Below are 16,509 nucleotides of genomic sequence, written 5' to 3'. Positions count from 1 at the left end.
TTACAAGCATCATACCAGATATGTCGGAGTGGATCAATCGCAATATGTCTGTGGTCTTGCTATTACTTGAGAGGAATGGTCTCCTTGTAAGTTTTCCTTCGGCACATCCTGAACATAGACCTTCATGCTCTACTTTGAACTCAGGCATACCTATCACCATTTGTCTCACATCGGGTAGGGCCTTATAATGAAGATGGGCGAACCTTTGGTGCCATTGTTCAGATTGTAGAGATGTGTCGCAAGACATGGCTCCCAATGGACTTCCTCCAACTTGCTATAAAGTGTCAACCCTAAAACCAAGAGTAAAAGCATCTTTAAAATTTCGTTTCCAAACACGTACCTTTCCATCGATAAAAGCCACCTTGAATCCTTTGTCTTCCATTGTCGAAATGGACACCAGGTTCTTCTTGAGATCGAGTACATATACTACTTCTTGCAAATGAATAGTGTTACCTTGATTCAAATAAAGGGTAACATTCCTTACTCCCTTCACGGGAAAGGTGGCATCTACTCCAAGAATGATCTCCAACTTTGTCTCCTTTTCTATCAGATTAGAGAGAGCTTCCTTGTATCCAGTGAAGTGCCTTGAGGCACCACTATCAATTAGGCAATTTCCCAAAGTGTCTAGAGGAGAGGCAATGGAGAGGGATGATATAAGATAGTACTCTTTTTGCTTATTGTTAACAACATTTGATTCTTCATACCTGGAGTAACTTGATTTCTTGGAGGGTCGACCATTTCCTAGATGTCCTACACTCCTTTTTCCCTTGTCAAAGGACCCGCCATGTTGTTGTTGAAGTTGCCCCTGGAGTTGTTACGATAGTCATCATCTCGAGGTGTATCCCTTCTATTAGGACACTCCCTTGCATAGTGACCAAACTTATTGCCAACAAAGCATCTTCCCTTCCTTCCATTTTTGAATCCCGGTCTTCCTTGACTTTGCTTCTTTGAACCTGCATTGTTCTTCCTCTTGGCATGAGCGGAGAATGCAGTGGGGTGGCCTCTATTAGAAGGCATCTTAAATGCATCTCGACATCAATTCTTCAAAGCCTGGAATTTGATCATTGTTGAGTATAGTGGTTCTAAATACATACCACTCAGGTGGGAGTCCTCCAAGGGTGGTGAGACTAAGTTCACTATCAAGTATGACTTCTCCAATTGAGAGTAGATCATTCTTCATCTCAGTATTCCTCAAGAAATAGGATTGAATATCCTCGTCCTTGCCCTTCTCAATATCCTTCAACTTATTCTTGATAAATAGAATTTGATTAGCATTACTAACCTTGAACATGCCAACCAACCTGTCGTAGATCTCCTTGGAGGTCTTCAATTCAGAGATATAGGCCACTAGATGCTTGTCAATGGAATCCTTGATAATCTTCTTTGCTTTGAATTCAACCCGATTGTACTTGGTCTTCGCAGCAACCGATGCATTTGAAGGAGGCTCAGGGATTTTACCCTGCACATAATCCATCACTTCTTGTTCTTCCAAGGTCAAATCAAGAGACATCTTCCATCCATGATAGTCAGATTTAACATGGAGCTTGTCTTCGACATATTAGTTATCCTTTGCATCTATTCTTAATGTAAAATTTGGAAAATAAACATAGTTTATCTATGTTTGTCTTCCACGATAAGGAACCTGTAAATTTACAGTGACTTGTTCTATTATTATTTACATTGATTTAATTTGTAGTTATATTCTGGAACATAATTGAATTCTATTTCACTGTTTGCTAAGCTTTTTAACAATGCTACTTTCTTTTGAGTCAATTATGTTATGTTCTAGCCTACTTTATTTGATGTAACATAATTTTGTACATTTTGTATCATATCTTGATTCTGTAGCAATGGTTATTGTATTATATTTCTTAATTCTATTTTATAAATGAAATATATAAATTAGAATTATTTAGTATATCGTAGTTCATTAATAGTGAAACATTTAGCCTTTTTATTTCATACTCATATCAGATTTAGGTTATTTGATTCCCATCATTTCATTTGCATACCTAACTTAATAATTTAATTATAGTTTGTTTTAATCATAATTTAGTGTAAAATTAATTTAGAATAGTATAGCATAACCATAGTTTAGATTAGGATTAGTTTTCCCCGGATTCACTTCTTCATAAGAGGAAAGGATCCAAGGCCAACGGAGAATATAAACTTGTCAGCGGTAACTACTCCAAACCTGTCAGGGGTAACTACTCCAAACGGCTTGTACTATTAAAGAGCCTAAGTCCGAGTCATTTCCTCCTTGTTGATTTAGGTGTACAACGCCCACGTCAACAAGAACCAAGGAGAAAATTACTTGTTTATTCATTGTTTGCAAGAGGGCACCCTTGATGGACGAAGGGGGACCTAAGGCTACAATGGGGTGACTTCAACAAATGGAAGAAATCTATTTTCTAATGGTAGTTGGGGTTTTGCAAAGAAAACTCAAGCCCGCTTGGGCTTATGTCAAGACCTTTGGGGGATAAAGGTCACCCTCATAGAGACTATAAGTAAGAAAGAGATGAATATTATTTGGAGCATCCACAAGTGCATATCTTCTCAAGCAAAGACAAGCCTAGTAGTCGCTAACCTCAGGAGCCAAGCTGGATAGGATAAAAAGGACATGATTGGTTTTGTTTTGTCTCATGTTCTAGCATAGGTCGAAGGAGGGAGGTTGGTCGTGTATCTAGTGATGGTCCTATGCATCATTTTTTTGAGCATGCAAGTTGGGAGGACTCTCTAAGAACAAGGTCGAGTTTCTTTTGTGCATCCGAGTTGTAGCGGAGCTATGTGATTAGGCTAAAACATCTTCGTGGAATTGCAGGAAGGCCGAAGCGCCTGTAGTCTCTTGTTTAGTGGGCCGAAAGACCTAAAGTAATGTTAGATGAGGGTTGAGGCATTATACAACAAGTAGAGGCCAACTGTGATGAGTTCAAGGGTTGTCCAAATTTAGGTAAGGGTCTAAACTGTGGTTTGTTATCTTCGCACTATGGTAGGGCCAACTCCATTTTGAACATGGCCAATTCCCTTGTAATTTCAGCAGAGGTTACAAGGTGAGTTTTGGTGTTATCTTTAAGAAGAGGACTGCTATGGTGGTAGGTTTTGCTCATAGGTGTTGAACAACAATTGAAATGTGCCCTAGTACAATGAATAAGTACAGTGAATAAGGAGCAGACTTTTCATTGTTAAGAGGGAAATATTTTGAGATCCCTAAGTTCAGGGTGTGCAAGGGACATATCCTTGATATGAGGGTTGCTTGGTGAAGTCCTTATGTTTTAGTATGTTTGAAGAGCCAAACTATTGATAGAAGGCAAATTTTGGTGATGCCCTAATTTAGGGATTTGATGTGGCTAATCACTGATAAGAAGGCAGATTTGAAGATCTTCTGAGCAGTGACTTTTGATGTGGCAAATGTGAAAGTTCCACAACTGGAATCCCATTGCAGCAATTGGTATTATTTCTTCTAACTGATAAATTAATTATTCAGTTTTTTGCTATGAAAACATCGAAATAAACACACTGAAACCTTCACAAATAAAAACTGCAGAAAATAAATAGCATTGGAACTAAGAAAATACTAGCACACACATAAAATGTACACCATTGTTTTTGGACAAGTTCCCCGAAAAAACCCAACTTGGGAAAAACGGTGCAACAACTGAGGGTTTTGTTATTATGCAGCAGTGAGAAATTATGAGTACAATAATCTAGATGTCGAAATCTGGTTATCCTACAAAGAAAATAATGGCAAAAATATCTAGAAGGAATTTACCCTCACTCTGGGAAATTCCAGCACTGGACTACCTCTAAAAAGAAAGTCGTCCAACTGGGCTTGCACAAGCTCTGCGTCAACTTGATGCTACCTGCAATAACTATTGCCCGAACTGACTTTTATTCTAGCCGTACTACTTGTTGTTGACTAGGAAAATGTCTCTTCGACACTCTGTAACCTCCCCTTGACCTCTGGAACTAAAAACGTCTTCCTTCCCAGCAAATCAAACTGCCTTCTTGAGGCTCTGCATTGCCTCTGCACAACCTCCTGGAGAAATCTCGGCCTCTCTGCAAATGCACTCACTGGATCTGGAAAACTTCCTCCAGCCTCACTGTCCCTACCCCTCACTGTCTCCGCTTCCTCACTGAAGCTTGAACTCTCCGGCAACTGACTACTGATACTCCGGAAAATCGAATCCTCCAAGTGTCTCTGGTGTTTTCTCCACGTGCCTATCGACTTCTTCTTATAATCCTTTGGTGGAGCACAAACGACCACGATTAAAACTTAATCAATGGATAGGATCATCTTGGAGTCGATCCATGTGAGTTTCTAGATGATTCGCACCTTGACTTAATTAATTCTGATTAATTAACCATATTCCCTAAGTTTAGACTTAGGAAATATTTAAAAACTGATCAACAATCTAATTAAGTCATTTCTAGGTGGAATTTACAGAAATGATTTATGGGTTTTGGAGATCTCATGTATTCTAGCCTCTCCACCAAATTTCGCGGCTATAACACATCCGATGCTACAGAAACTAACACTCCCTCTTAGAAAAGACTGTATTCTCTCGCTAGTGCTGCACATCCTGCCACAACACCTTGTGTCTGTATCACCTCTGTCACGCTGTTGATGTTTAGCTGTTGTTTCCCACCAACTACCGCGCAACTCTGATGTTGCATCTGTGCTGCTGTTGACACTACCATAACACTTCCAACACTGCATCTGCACTGCAACTCCCTCTCATCTGTTGTTGTTGCAACTGCAATTACGCAACTGAGAAGCATCCAAAATACTGAATCATTTGTGTTCAGTATGATAGATCTGTCTCTCGAGTCCTGACTGCTACTAGCCTCTGCATTATCATTAAAGAATCTGCGTTGTTTCTAACTCTGCACTGAGCCACCTGCTCTATTGTCAACACTGCACTGCGCTCCTTATCCTCTGACTACTACTAGTCTGCAACAGTCACTTTGGTACTGACTGCATCAACTGCCACTGATCCATCCTACTACTAAATATTGTGGCCTCCCGTAGCCAAGTAATGATCCATGAGGTGGACTTCCTCAAGGACCCTACCCAATCTTTGTAGCTCTCTAGGGCTGCAACTCCAAGTCACCCCACCTCACTCTTGGAGGTATGGCTGCCAACATCGCAAAGTCTTCCTCCAACATGGAGGACAACTTGTCGATCTCATCTGATGCTTCCTTCTAGTCCTGGATGTGGTCAGAGGGAAGGTGAAGTAACCTACCGAAGAATCCAGTGATGCAGTCAAAGTGAAGTATAGGGACGTGGAAATATTGGCTATGACTCTGATGGTAGAAAGCATTAACGACAATCTTGTCACATACATTTCCAATATAAACCATGCTAAAGAAATGCATGAAGTATTGACAAAATTATTCACTATCAAGAAGATAGGTCAAGTAGCAAGCTTGACAAATGAGTTGAGGACTGCAAAGATGACAAAGGATAATACTGTGGCTTCCTTCTTTGTAAGGATATCAATGATTAGAGATGAACTTCAAGCCATAGATGAAATAGTACCAAAGAAGGAGCTAATAATCACTGCACTATTGGGATTACCACCTACTTCAAGCTCTTTTGCTTCAGGTCTCAATAGTTGGAAAGAAGCTCCCAACTATGAACAACTATGGAATGCCTGCACCCAAGAAGAAATGAGAATTTCTTTAGTATCCAACAATGAAGTAAGGTATCATATGCTTACTCTGCCTCTCACAAGAAAAGTCACACCAAGTAGTCAAGAGGGCCAAGAAAGAAGGTTGATATGTCTAAAATAGAATGCTACCAATGCCAAAAGATGGATCATTATAAAAGTGACTGCCCCAACAATCCGAAGAACAAGAAGAGAAGAAGGGATCAAGCCAATGTAGTAGAAGAAGGATCTCCAGAGAAGACTAAGTCCGAAGAATTGGATTTAAGAGACTTACACTACTAAAGTCTTTTGATCTAAGTTTTTGTTATTTCTTTTTATTTCTAGTTTCGTAGGTTCAACATTAAAAATAAAAATAAAAAATAAAAAAATTGTTCTTAAGGTTATAGGTATCCCTCACGCTTGGAAGGAGCCCTCATCAACCACCAAAGTTAAGTATCCTATTACCATTTTCATTTTTAGTTTTCCTTACCTATCTGGTTTTGTTTGCATAAAATATTAATCATATTTCACCTCTTATTTCCTTGTTTAGGAAAAACTAGTTACAAACTCGAGGAAGGTGGTCTCACAAAACAAAGCATTAGAAGTACAAGGTTTGTTAAGAGACAAGAGGTATGTTTTTGAATTACAAATTTTACTCTCTCCATATTCATTCTTGATAAGCTATTACTAACATGTTTGTGTCTAGCTTTCTTGAATCTTAAAAGATTCTTGACTGGGTGAATCATCATTAGATAAATTTAACCTCCTCATATCTCTGATTGCTTTTGTGGAACCCTAGAAAGGTTCATTGTGAAAACCCTAACCTAAGGGTATGTCAATGATTATGTGTGAAACCCTAATCTACTTAGGGTTATTGTTGTGCAATGTTCCCAATGGAAATTTTACAATGATAACAATGACATGCAAAGATAGCAACACAAAAATTTTCAGAAATGCATACACATAAACCAGGAATTTCTCCAAATCCAAAAACTGGCCAAGATTTTATTAATAGTAGTTGTGGTACCAATGAATTCGAGAAAATGCACCTGGGCTTGCACAAGGGGGGCTACAAGCACCAGGTGATGAATACAAGAAAGCGCAACAGCTACAATAGCAAGCTCCTCCAGAAAACTGCACTGTTGCTCCAAAACTACATTGCTGCCTGACTTCGCCCCCTGATTTTCCCACTCCAATTTCGAATTCTATTACTATGACTGATCCTGTCAATCTCTCCTCTCCCAACTCCAACAATCCTCCTCAAATGGCCCTCCAAATGATTTCCCAGCGCCCCAGCTCCAAACTCCACCAGATGATGCTGCCCCAAAGTGTCTCACTCCAATGACTGTGCAGTGATGGAGGAGATGGCGTAGTCCTGCATATGAGGAAGTGAAAACTGCGTGTAGGCTAGTCCTCCTAGCTTTAGCTCCCCTCCACACTCCTAAAAATGATGACAGAACGCCTCTGTAGCTTCTCTGTTCAATTTCCTGACATCACTGCTGCACAAACAGCAAGTGACTTCTCCCTTTGCGCAATGGTGCCTCCTAGACTACGTACTCTACTCCAGAAATGCGTGGGACATGTATCTCATGCTACTTCCAGTCTCAGTGATGAAGGAAATCCTTCCTTGGGTGGCACTCGAAGTCCACCAACGAAAGGTTGAGCTTCTCTCCTTGGGAAGCACTTGTGCTAAACAACACAATATTGGCTCAGCTGAACAGCTAAGGCAAATTTGATTTTCAAATAGACAAAAGACCCCTATTTCTCCCTCATTCCTTCTTTTTATAATTTTGGCCATGCATTCCTCGTGGGTCCCTCCACCAATTCGATTTGCCCCAAGGAATTTGAATTCCTTCTTCCCCAAGTGTGTACTTCATGTGGGACCCATATTCCACTAGCAATTTAATTTTCTTTTTCTCTAATGTTGGTGGCCTCCATTTCTCCAAAATTTAAGTGGGGACTCCCTCAACCCACTTTTCCTAAGTTTACATGCCAAAACATTCCCAACTATAGATTTTGGGTAGCATCGGATGTGCTCTAGCTCCGAAATTTTGTGGAGGGGCTAGAACACATGAGATCTCTAAGACCCAGAAATCTTTTGGAGAAATTCCACTCGGATGAGGAGTTATTAAAATAATTATTATTTTTAATGGGTTCCTAAGTCTAAACTTAAGGAAATAAAAATATTAATGTCTATTAATAAGAATATGGGTGAGAAAGTTCTATGTGACAAGGATCAAGTCTGTTTTAATCTTAGCCATTGATTAGGGATTTAATCTCGGTCGTTGATTTGTCAACATGAAAATTATAAGAGTAGACTTGAGGGTCGGTTGGAGATACACCAAGAGATCAAAGAGTTCGATTTTTCTGGGGCGATGTTTGCTGAGAAAATCGAGCTAGGTCGAGAATACATAGTAGAGAGGCAGAGCACCACCAGGAGAGACAACACAGCTCCAGAGAGGGTGACGCAGAAGCCAGAGGGACTAACGCAGGTCCTTAGAGGTAGCGCTGGGGTTTTTCTATGGGGCAGAGAGAGCAGTTCGGCATATCGACTTTCTAAGCAAGGGAGGCTCACTGAGAGGGTGACACAACTCCTAGAGGAGGTGATGCAGTTCAGAGCAGAGCTTGGAGTAGCCATCGCTGCCCAGCACTGGGGACAATAGGGTCATCTGTGGGGTTTGATCATCCAATTGTTGGATTTGCCAAAATATCTGTCTCTGCATCAAGGTACTTCTTCCAGGGTTATTCTCTGTTGGGTGAGCCAAATTTGGCACCCTAGTCGTATTCAAAAATCTGCTTAATAATACAAACCCTCTATATGCTGCACTCGTTTTCCCAAATTGGGTTTTTTCGGGGACAATTGTCCAAAAATAACGGTGTCCCTGGTTTGATTGTCTCAGTTTATTTCAGTTCATGATAGTGTTTTGTAATTAAATAACTCGTTAAATGTAAAGAACAAGTAGGAGATGATAAACTAGTGGTTGCAGTAGGATTTATGATGTGTAGATTCAGAAATTTTCACTTGGTATCAGAGCATTGCAGATCATAGGATACCGAAGACACCATCCAAGAAATCCGGAGAATTCGCTGCAGAGAAGCAGCTCTCCAGAGTGACAACGTTGTTCCAAAGCAAAAGACGTAGAAGGAGGAGTGACGCAGAGGTTCATGCAGTGACTGTGTCAGCATTCTGAGCCAGGTGAGGGTGACGCAGCAGCTGAGAGGAGCCCACATAGTACCTGTGTCAGCTGTCCAAGCCAGCGCAAAAGCAGAGAGGGGCATATCTGTTAAAATTGGCAACTAGGGCTAAACTCAATGTGGATCACCTTATTTATGGCTTTTGATATTTTTCCTAGATTCCTCTCATCGAGAGGTGTAGGATTGATCTAAAGATCATCCGATTCCTATAAGTATTTATGGAGATATGAATTTATTTTGATTATGGACAAATTGTCAAGGTTGGCCAACAAACTTATGTAGGCTCAGAAGCCCAGCAATCATGTCTATTCAACCTCAACGTTTGCATATAAATACAAGGCTTTCTCCTCATTTGGACAATTCAATTCACTCATCTTCTCTTTCTCTCTCCTATGCATAAAAGGAGCCTCTCTCTCTCTCACACACACGTGTGGCTAAAAGGAAGACATCCTAGGGCAAGGAAGACGCAGAAAGAAGGATGCTAGGGCAGCAAGTCATCTCTTTGACCAGCGTTGACCAAGCGTTGACCATCTAGAAGTGCGGATTGGGTGTGGTTGCCTCTCCTAGGCAAGCCGCAATTTTTGGCACGAAAATCGAGGTGATCTGACCTCCGGTTTGATCAGTGTTGACTGCCCTAGTTTAGGGATGCAATTTGACTTCAGAAATCTACAAATTGACTGAACTTTTGGGGCTGTTCAAGGGCTGTTTCTTTAGGCTGTTCGAGGACAAGTTGACCGAAAATTGACCAAGTATTTTAGAGGTCAATTTCAGCTAGTTTTACCAAGTTTGACTTTGCTGATCTAGGTTTTGCTGCTGCTGATATAAAATTACAGAATTCAGATTTTGTACTATTTCTCTCTACTGAACTATTGAAGATAAAAGAAGATTTGATCAAAGGGTTTCCACGCATTGGGGTTTGTCCCTGGCTAGCTGCCACATCTTGTGTCTCTTGATTGGCTTGTTTTCTGTTGATATTTAATGTTCTATCTGCACTTTACTTAATGTATATGTGATGCTAATTTGTGGCTAATAAGAAGAAAAATAAGTAAACTGCTCTAAGCATAGAACATACCATAATGTAACATGGTATCAGAGCTGAGGTGAAGACAAAGCCCAAGCAAGAGCAATCACCGAAGAGAAGGTTGGCAAGGCTATCTTAAAAAGAAATCATGGAGTCCTCAACACACTTCCATGCTGAAGACAAACTCCCTTAGAAGTCTAACTATCATGGATGGAAGATGTCTCTCGATGTAACATTAGAAGAGCAGGAAGTGTTGGACAATGTGAGAGGCGGGATTGTTGAGCCTCCATCAAATGCATCCGCTGTTGATGGGAACAAATGGACCAAGGGAGAAGTCAAACCAAGGAAGATCATCCAGGACTCTATCGACAAGCGCCTAGTGGCCTATGTTTCCGAGCTGAACACCTCCAAGAAAATCTACGATAGACTCGTGAGTTTATTTAAATTTAATGATACAAATCAAGTCTTGTTTCTTAGAAATAAGCTGAAAGAAATTAAGAAGGGCAAAGATGAGAGTATGCAATCATATTTCTTAAGGATCACCGAGATCAAGAACGATCTCCTATCTATTGGGGAAGTAATTCCTGACAAGGAAATGACACTCACAACTCTTGGAGGACTGCCATCTGAATGGTATATATTCACTACTACTCTTCTTAACAATAACGTAATTCCTAGATTTTAGGAATTAATGGCCAGATGCATTCAAGAAGAAATGAGGATGGAAGAGAAAGAAATGCCCATACTTAAAGGTCATCCCTCTGCCTTTTCTTCTCATACTAAAAGAAGAAACAATTCCGGGGCTAAATTCAAAGGAAAGGCTGGACCAAAGGGTGGAAGAAAAGGACAATGTTACAATTGCAATAAAACGGGTCACTATGCTAGGGAGTGCCCTAATAAAAGGGACTCACACTGGGACGATGATCAAAATCCCTCTCAAGGCAATCAAAGGAATGGCAGGTCAAATGGCAGAGGTAAAAGAAGTGCCGGAAATCAAGGAAGAGGTCAACCATTCAAGGCAGCAAGAAATTCCAGGTATGAATCTAACACTGTTAACAATAAGCAAGATGAATATTATCTACTAGCAGCTCTATCTACCACTGCTCCCCCGGACTCGCTGGGAAATTCGCTTATTGATAGTGGTGCCTCAAGGCACTTCACTGGTTACAAAGAAGCTCTCTATAATCTGATAGACAAGGAAACCAACCTAGAAATTGTTCTTGGAGATAATTCAAAATATCCCGTGAAAGGTGTAGGAAATGTCACTCTTCTATTGAATCAGGGTAATACCATCCACTTACAAGATGTATTATATGTGTCTGATCTCAAAAAGAACCTGGTGTCCATTTCGGCAATGGAAGACAAAGGCTACAAGGTGGCCTTTAGCGATGGCAAGGTACGTGTATGGAAAAAGAACTTTAAAGATGCTTTTACTCTTGCGTTTCGAGTTGATTCACTATATCAGGTCCGTGGAAGTCCGCTGGGTGTCATGTCTTCAGTCCGAACTATGACATCGAAGGTTTGCTCACCTTCATCATAAAGCTCTACCCGATGTAAGAAAAATGGTGACTGGGATGCCCGAGTTTAGATTAGAACAAGAAGGTGTATGTCCAGGATGTGCCGAAGAAAAGTTCAAAAGGGGACCATTCCCCTCAAGCCAAAGTAAGACCTTTGATATATTGCAATTGGTTCACTCAGACATATCCGATATGATGCCTGTGAACTCCTTGGGAGAATATTTATATTACCTCACTTTTACAGATGATTATTCTCGCAAGACTTGGATATACTTCTTGAAAAAGAAGGATGAAGTGTTCTCCTGGTTTCGACACTTCAAAGCCTTGATTGAAAATCAAACCGAAAAGAAGATCAAGATCTTAAGGACTGATAATGGGACTGAATATGAATCCAATGAGTTTCATGACTTTTGCAAAGAGGCTGGCATTAAGAGGGAGACTACTACACCATATACTCCTAAACAGAATGGTGTGGCAGAAAGGAAGAATCGTACAATTGTGGAAGCTGTTTGTGCTATGCTCCATGATCAAAGACTTTCGAAGTTTCTATAGGCCGAAGCTGCAAATACCGCCATATATGTACAAAACCGATGCCCTCATCAAGCATTAGGTTCCGAGACTCCCGAAGAAATGTTCACCGGTAAGAAAACTGACGTATCTCATTTTAGAATTTTTGGAAGCCCTATATATTTTAATGTGCCTAAAGAAAAAAGGAATAAATTGGGTGCATCTGGAAAGAAAGGAATCTTCATGGGCTATAGCGAAAATACTAAGGGCCACAGAATCTATGTAGCTGGTCAAAGGGAAGTCGAGATTAGTCATGATGTCACTTTGACGAAGATATGGCTCTTAGCAAGGTAGACAATCTTCCTACTTTAAGGGGATCTAAAGAAGCTGACACCGGGGAACCGAAGGAAAAAGAAGATGAGACGATTCCTGATGTGGAAGAACCTATGGATACTATTGATCCTCCTCCGCAAGAGCCTTCCTCTTCTAGGAAGAGGCCTTCATGGCTTAGGGGGACACTTGATGATGCTGAAGGACACATTGCACACCGAGGAACCTTCCGTGAAAGTAAGAAGCCGAACAGGTATCAGGGATACCTGACCATCATGAGCACGATCATCCAAAATGAGCCTTCGTCATGCACAGATGCCATCAAGCATCAAGTATGGAAGGATTCTATGACCGAGGAATATGAGTCCATTATGAAAAACGATGTTTGGGATGTGGTGCCCAGACCCCAATACAAAGCAGTTGTCACTTCAAAATGGCTTTACCTTCAAAATGGCTTTACAAGATAAAGCATGCAGTTGATGGAAGTGCGGAAAAGTATAAGGCTCGTTTTGTCGCTCGTGGCTTCTCCCAGAAGGAAGGTATAGACTATGACGAGATATTTACACTTGTTGCCCGATATACCGCCATCTCCTCGATCATAGCCCTTGCTACTTCACAAGGATGGAACCTACATCAGATGGATGTCAAGACTGCGTTCTTACATGGTTCGATCAAAGAGGAGGTCTATGTGGAGCAACCCGAAGGATTTGAGATTTATGATCAAGAATCTCATGTGTGCAGGTTGAAGAAGGCCCTCTATGGTCTAAAGCAAGCACCCCGAGCATGGTATGAGAGGATCGATAGTTACTTGATGAAGCCGGGATTCACTAGGAGTGAAGCCGACCCTAACCTTTACTTTAAGGTTATAGATGACAAGCCTCTCATACTGGTGCTATATGTTGACAACCTCTTTCTAACAGGTGCAGACCCTCTCATTCACGAATGTAAGAGGGAGCTGGCTTCTGAGTTCGAGATGAAAGACCTAGGACTTATGCACTATTTCCTAGGACCGGAAGTCTGGCAGAAACCAGGGGATATTTTCCTATCTCAAGGAAAATATGTGGTGAAGATATTGGAGAGATTCGGCATGGTGGACTGCAAGCCCGTAACTACCTCGATGGAGCTTGACTTCAATAAGTTAAGCGAAAGTGCTGTCAGACCTGTTTTACGAAATGCTACCGAGTATCATCAACTCATCGAAGCATTAATGTTCTTGGTGAACTCCCGTCTGGATATATGCTTTGCAGTCAACACATTGAGTCAACATATGGTTGAGCCTCACCACTCACATTGGATTGGTGCCAAGAATCTGTTGAGATATCTTTGTGGCACAATCACTCATGGGTTGAGATACACTGCCGGAAATGTGAGACTACTTGGGTATACTGATGCTGATTGGGTAGGCAGTGAGGTGGACCAAAAGAGCACTTCCGGGTGTTATTTCCCTTTGGGATCTGCCTCGATATCCTGGATGAGCAGGAAGTAGAAGTCGGTGGCTTTGAGCACCACTGAGGTAGAGTACATTGTTGCTAGCATGGCCTCTTGTGAGGCAGTCTGGTTGCGAAAGCTCTTCAGTGAGCTGTTTGGATTTACATTAGATACCACCGTGATTCTCTGTGATAACCAGAGCGGGATCCGTTTATCAGAGAATCCCGTATTTCATGATCACTCCAAGCATATCGATATCAGGTATCACTATATTCGAGATATGGTGCAGCGAGGAGCAATAAGGCTCCAACATATCGGTACAGATGAACAGGTCGCCGACATTTTGACAAAGCCCCTAGGAAAGGTCAAATTCCTGATTTTCCGAGAAAGACTTGGTGTCGTTTAGAGACCCTCTTATGAGGGTCGAGCATGATGTATTTAGCTCTGGGAGCTCCAGGGGGTGCAGGGCTGAGGGAACTTCTTGGAGCAACATGTGACCACAAGGCGACTCACCATCCCCTGGTGGTGCACTATGTACAGGGTAAAGGTTCAACCTTCCCTTGTGACACCCTGTGGCGACTCTGGAACAGGATGATTAGTTCTCCTATGGGCCAGGATGATTTGTTCTCTGTGGCGACCGTGGATCAGGATGATTAGTTCTCCTTGGCATCCACTGGACAGGATGATTTGTTCTCCTGTGGACAGGATGATTAGTTCTCCTGCCGAGGCATCCTACCCATTCTGGGACTCATGGGAAGTACCTCTCATCTGATCAATGAGCAGGGAAATCAGGATAGGGACCATAGTAGTACTATCGATGGATGCATCGTTGTATCTACCGTACTCCCTATGCTAGGATGACCTCCATTGATCTGGGATCAATGATACTGATCTAGGATCAGTGGGAGTGGTTCACACTCTGAGACTGACTTCAGGTCAGTGGAGGATGATACGATACATCCTCGATCATTTCTTCTTCTTCATAGTTCGAGCAGAGCAGAGTGGGGTCAAGCTGTACAGGACAGTGCATTTGATGGATGGATAACAGTGACGGTCTGACGGATTGGAGATGAAGTTCTCCCTAGTTGAAAGGGAGTGCTAAAATTGGAAACTAGGGCCAAAATCCATGTGGATCACCTTATTTATGGCTTCTGATATTTTTCCTAGATTCCTCTCAGCGAGAGGTGTAGGATTGATCTAAAGATCATCCGATTCCAATAAGTATTTATGGAGATATGAATTTATTTTGATTATGGACAATTTGTCAAGGTCGGCCAGCAAACTTATGTAGGCTCAGAAGCCCAACAGTCATGTCTATTCAACCTCAATGTTTGCATATAAATACAAGGAGCTTTCTCCTCATTTGGACAATTCAATTCGCTCATCTTCTCTCTCTCTCCTATGCATAAAAGGAGCCTCTCTCTCTCTCTCACGTGTCGCTGAAAGGAAGACGTCCTTCGGCAAGGAAGACGCAGAAATAAGGATGCTAGGGCAGCAGGTCATCTCTTTGACCAACATTGACCAAGCCTTGACTTTCTAGAAGTATGGATTGGGTGTGTTTGCCTCTCTTAGGCAGGCCGCAATTTTTGGCATGAAAATCGAGGTGATCTGACCTATGGTTTGACCGATGTTGACTGCCCTAGTTTAGGGCTGCAAGTTGACTTCAGAAATCTGTAAATTTACTAAACTTTTGGGGTTGTTCAAGGGTTGTTTCTTCAGGCTGTTCGAGGACAAGTTGACCAGAAATTGACCAAGTATTTTAGAGGTCAATTTCAGCTAGTTTGACCAAGTTTGACTTTGCTGATCTAGGGTTTGCTACTGCTGATATAAAATTACAGAATTCAGATTTTGTACTATTTCTCTCTGCTGAACTATTGAAGATAAAAGAAGATTTGATCAAAGGGTTTCCCCGCATTGCGGTTTGTCCCTGGCTAGTCGCCATATCTTATGTCTCTTGTCTTGGCTTGTTTTATCTTGATCATTTAATGTTCTATCTGCACTTTACTTAATGTATATGTGATGCTAATTTGTGGCTAATAAGAAGAAAAAAAAGTAAACTTCTCTAAGCATAGAACATACCATAATTTAAAAATCAGGCTCACGCAGAGCCACGTCATCTTTCTGAATCAGAAAGGAGTGACGTAGTGGCTAGGAGGAGTTGAGCTAGCTCACGCAATGACTGCACAGAGCCTGAGGAGCTCAGATTCTTCAGTTGCCGGGGCTGGGGGAGCAGAGCAGATTTTGATTTGAGGAACTGGTGGGACACTAGTTCTGTTGGTGCAGAACAGTGTCTGAGGAGACTCAACCAACGTAGAGGGAATCACTGCGTTGACAGATTTCTAGCTAAGAAATCTAGATCCGGGTTGCAGCAGCAAAGGAGGATTGGAGAGGAGTGATTTGACATTTGGTCGGAGGATTTCTGTGAGGGAAATCAGGCCTCAGAGGGAGTCTAGAGGAGATTGTTCCTTAGAGGGTTTCTTGCACCAAAGAAATCCAGATCCAAGTCTTGCTAGATTGACGGCAGGAGAGGGAGAGGAGAACTAGTCCCATTTTTTAGCAAAGATGGCAATGAATGCGTTGAGGGATCGGGACAAATTGGATGGAGCATCCAATTTTGTCATCTCGAAGGCCAAGATCCTGGCAATCCTAGATAAACATCGCATCAAGTACTAAGCCTTGAAAGTAGTTGTTGTTCCGGTTGATGCTGATGTGACAAAGTACGAGGAGGCCCAGGCGAAGGCCAAGTGCATGATCCTAGACGGGATCAAAGATCATGTAGTACCACACATTGCTGCGAAGGAAAAAACAAGGGAGATGTGGGAGGCACTGACCACCTTGTGTCACGGCTCTTCTGTCCAACGGA

The sequence above is a fragment of the Pinus tabuliformis genome, chromosome 6 (assembly GCF_031772625.1).
Source record: "Pinus tabuliformis cultivar Carrire ecotype Pingquan chromosome 6, CPIR1, whole genome shotgun sequence".
Classification (NCBI taxonomy): domain Eukaryota; kingdom Viridiplantae; phylum Streptophyta; class Pinopsida; order Pinales; family Pinaceae; genus Pinus; species Pinus tabuliformis.
The sequence above is the reverse complement of the archived record's forward strand: the minus strand, read 5'-3'. Positions refer to the sequence as shown.